This window comes from Triticum aestivum, chromosome 7B, assembly GCF_018294505.1.
Source record: "Triticum aestivum cultivar Chinese Spring chromosome 7B, IWGSC CS RefSeq v2.1, whole genome shotgun sequence".
NCBI classification, from domain to species: Eukaryota; Viridiplantae; Streptophyta; class Magnoliopsida; order Poales; family Poaceae; genus Triticum; species Triticum aestivum.
The window spans coordinates 246966476-246971153 of NC_057813.1; the positions used below are offsets into that span (position 1 = coordinate 246966476).

The 4678-nt window shown below is 50.4% G+C and overlaps 1 long non-coding RNA gene across 1 annotated transcript; it reads left to right on the forward strand.

The window, feature by feature from the left end:
- The first annotated feature begins 296 nt into the window (after window positions 1–296).
- On the forward strand, window positions 297–4078 carry LOC123158177 (uncharacterized). The gene is made up of 2 exons (XR_006479273.1): window positions 297–814; window positions 3778–4078. It is a non-coding gene; the product is annotated as an uncharacterized lncRNA (long non-coding RNA).
- Window positions 4079–4678: the final 600 nt, after the last annotated feature.

Below are 4678 nucleotides of genomic sequence, written 5' to 3' on the forward strand. Positions count from 1 at the left end.
CAAATTATTTTTCCCTCGAACTATAAAACTAAAATGTCCGAATAGTTCTATAAATACACCAGATCATTTTCTTTTGGAACTAACTTCATTTGACCCACAGATAAATCCCTAGGAATTTTATAAGTGTTCCAACAGCAAATAAATTGGTCCTTTCAAAAATAAAGGATTAATTGTACGCTACAAAATGCCCCTATACTTTGTGGTTATATCCCAAAGCATTGCAAGGTTTTTATGTGACAAGTTTCATGTGCAACAAAATTCTTTTGAATTTAATTAAAATGTGAAACAGTGCCTAACAGTTGAGAGCAGAAAGATAATAGAAAAGATGAGGTGGATCACTATGCACTTAGGCCCAATGTGCACAACACAGGCCCAGCCCACCCTAGCACCTTCTCCTATCTCTGTTCACAAGGGCGTGCTGGACGAACAACACTCGTCCATTGCTCAGATGGCCGCGTGCCGAGCATCCGCCGTCTCCCCCACGAGGATAAGGATGCCACCCGATTCCCCTCTGCCCATGGACGAACCCTAGCCCCCCACTTCCCCCTTTCCCTCGCTCTCTCTCTTCTCCTCGCGTGAAACCGCTGCTGCCGTCGCCATGGCCGCGACCACCGTGCTCCCCGCGCCGCGAGAAGACGCCCAGAAGGACTGCCACGGTCCACTTCGTCCATCCCGAGGACCGAATCGAGCGGGGAAGGCCCGTACACTCGCCATCGCCACCATCTTCATCTTGTACATCGCCGCGGCCTCGACGTCGATCCGCATCACCTCGTCCATCCCGGCCTCGTACGAGCTCACCACCGACCTCCTCTCGGTGAGCAGCGCCAATCCCCCGCCTTTCCCCATAGTTTCCGTCGACGTAGGCCACCGCCCGACCTTCCCTGCCCGGAGTTGCACTACTCGCACTCCCTGGCCGCGCTCACCGGCCTCTGGCCGTGACCAACTGCGCCCCAGCGCGCCCGCCCGGGCCGCGCCTTGCCTCGCCCCGACCGCACTCCCGGGTGCCCCACGCCCTTGTGCGCGCGTCCGCCACGCCCGGCGTTGGCCGTCGCTCACCTTGACCGCGTCCAAGGTGCTCCCCCGCAGCCGCCCGCGACCCTCCTGCTCTGCTTATCGCCGTTGCTGTCGCACTGCTACTGCTTGCGTGTGCTGCTGCTTCCTGCCGTTGCCGTTGCGCTGCTGTCGTTCCTCCTTCCTGCTGCTCCCGTGCGCTACTGCTGTCGCCCGCTGCCTGTACCTGCTGCTCTGCTTGCCTCGTCGGTGCGGCTGCTTTGCTGCAACCCCTGCTAGGTGCCGCCTCTGCTGCTGATGTATACGGCCGCTAGTATCGCTGCTCTACTGCTGTTGTAGCTGCTGGCTGTGGTGCCCCAGTGGCCGGCTTGGCCAAGCACACCGTGCGTGCATGCCCAAGCACACTAGTGGCCGGCTTGTGCCATGGCCAATGGGGATAGCCCCTGTTTAGACGGACCAGTAGATGATAATTAGTGGTTACATTAGCCTATGTGTAGATGACATGTGGATCCCCATGCTAAATAAATCTGTTTAGCACTTTAGTTAAAACAGCAGTCAATGACAAGTAGGCCCCATGGCCACTATTCACACTTTGACAGGTCAAACTTTGACTGTTGACTTGCTGACTGTGTATGCTTACTCAGCCCATGGACCCACCTTTCATTCTAATGGGCTAACTGCCTGGGTGTATAAAAACTAATACACTGTTTAAATTCGAATTTAGGTTATTCCAGAATTCCAGAAATTGTTTAAATCTTTGAAAATTAATATCAAATAATCCGTAACTCGGATGGAAAAACTTTGTACATGAAAGTTGCTCAAAACGACGAGACAAATACAAACACGCGGTCTGTTTACCTGTCAGATGCCTCTAACTATCTGAACATGGAACTTTCCCCTGCTGGTCATCTGTCTGACACAGGTCCGGAACCGGGAAAACATTCCCGGTTGACTTCCCCCTTCGCCGGTATCGTGTAGCATCGCGTTAGAACACGTCTAGCTCTGCCTGTTATCCTGTTATGCACTTGCTTGCTATGTATTTACTGTTTCTCCCCCCTCTTCTCTTCGATAGACCCCGTGACGATGCTGATGCCCCTGTGATCGACTACGTCACCGATGACCCCTCCTTCTCGCCTGAGCAACCAGGCAAGCCCCCCCTTTGATCATCCCGATATCGCCCATTCCTTTCTCTCATGCTTGCATTAGATTTTGCTACTGTTATTGTATGCTCCTATTCTGATGCATAGCCTGCTTTTGTATCTGCTGTTGTACCTTACCTGCTTATCCTAAACTGCTTAGTATAGGTTGGTTAGTGATCCATCAGTGACCCCCACCTTGTCCTTGTTGCCCCTGCTTCATCATTGAAGACCCGATCAACGGGATTGAAGACCAGGCCCCGGCACCGCACATCACTTTCCCCTTAGTTGCTCGACACTGCTGGGTTACTATCGAGTGCCGAGGGTGAGACCTCTACAGCACTTCTGATGTTAATCTGTAGTGTAGCTATTCGGTCGTGGTCATCGAGGGTGATTTCCTCCTTAACCATTTCCGATACGGCTCTGTCGTGCAACCCCTCAAGTGTGAACCTCGAGGGTGGATCCTCTTACGTTCACCTTGATGATTACATCGAGTGGAATTCACCGAGGGTGATTCCTCGGGTTTTCCCCTTAATGTTTGGACACACGGATACTTGGACTTTACCACTGTTACTTGGAAAGACGGGTCGACCCTGAGGGGTACCCGCGCGAGCTTAATTGCGAGTGATGTGGAGTCGGGTTGACCTGGAGGGTGCCCGCGAGATAATTACGAGGCGTGGCCGGGCATTCCTAGCCCTTGCCGCAAGTCCTCGAGACGGGGCAACGGGGTCACATCTTTCGTGAGTCTCTGCTTGTTACCGCGCGTTCCTAATCCACTACGATTTGGATATTTGATCCGAGGGGCCTCTGGCCTGATAGCACTAACCATCACGTGGGCATAGTATGGGCGTTCTGCGTCGTGTACATCAGCCGAAGCTTAATAGACGTCAGCGACGGAGCAGCGTGCGCCGGGTTGGACCGGTAAGCTCCTGCCTTTTTAGGGAGGTAGCTAGGTCTGCTCACCGGCCGCCCACGCAATGTGCAGGAGTTTCCGGGGCGATGGCCCATGACCCCTGGGGGCATAGGTTTAGTCCGGCATGCTTGACCTCTCCATTAAGCCTAGGTCGGGTTGCGGCGTATTGTTTGGCCGAGGCCGGGCATGACCCAGGAAAGTGTGTCCGGCCGGAGTCAATCGAGCTTGGTGGGTAAGTTGGTGCACCCCTGCAGGGAAGAACTAATCTATGCATAGCCTGTCCTACGGTAACGGACACTTGGAGTTGTATCCCGATCGATACAATTAGAACTTGATACTTGTGATGAGAACTGGACGGTGATGAGGATTTGATTGTGATGATAACTGGATTGTATGGCTCTGGGATTGCTTTCTCGCAGGGAGTCGAGAAAGGATCTCTGGCCGAGGTTGATAACACTACTACCACTTTACTTTATGCTACTCTACTCCCTCTTGTTTGCTGCAAGATGGTGGTTTCCAGAAGATGCTAGTCTTCGATAGGACTAGGGCTTCTCTCTATTCTGGCATTTCTGCAGCCCAGTCCACATATACAACCCCTCTTTGATAATGTTGCATCTGTAGTGTAGATCCTTGCTTGCGAGTACTTTGGATGAGTACTCACGGTTGCTTTGCTCCCTCTTTTTCCCCTTTTCCATTTTTCTCGGATGACGCAACCAGATGACGGAGTCCAGGAGCCAGATGAGACCTTTGACTACTGCTACTACACCGAGGGCGTCTACTACCACGTGACGAAGACCGCCGATGACCAGGAGTAGTTAGGAGGCTCCCAGGCAGGAGGCCTTGCCTTTTCGATCGTAGATGCTTTTGTGCTAGCCTTCTTAAGGCAAACTTGTTTAACTTATGTCTGTACTCAGATATTGTTGCTTCCGCTGACTCGTTTGTATTCAAGCTGATGTATTCGAGCCCTCGAGGCCCCTGGCTTGTAATATAAAGCTTGTATTATTTTAATTTGTGTCTAGAGTTGTGTTGTGATATCTTCCCGTGAGTCCCTGATCTTGATCGTACACATTTGCGTGTATGATTAGTGTACGATTGAATCGAGGGCGTCACAGCTAACATCATGCTGATCAACATTCATGCATAGCACATCTTCATATGATGCACAGTCAAAATGCCCACACAATGTCGAGTGTGCGAAACACAGAGAAAACGAGGGACGAAGTTTTGGCAAGTGTTGGACGTGGTTTTGGGCTGCCCCGTCTAGGCTTTCATTTTTAACATGCGCAACCCACAACCTCGGATGGGAGGGCCTCTTTGTATTTTCTTAGGGCCGTCATGTATCGACCGGCCTATGGACCTCCCATCCGAGGTTTTATTTTTGGCAGCCCAATTTATGTATTTTTTTTGAAGAAAACGCAGAGGTTTGTTCTGTTTTTCTATATAAGAATAGGAACGCCATGTCCAACTTATGTTTCCCTTCTTACTATATTATATATATTTAAATTATTTTATATGTTATCATATATTATTTTTATTGTCATCATATATTTAATAGATACTTACATATGTAAGAAAATAATGTCCCACATCTTATTAACTTATAAAAATAATTTCTTAA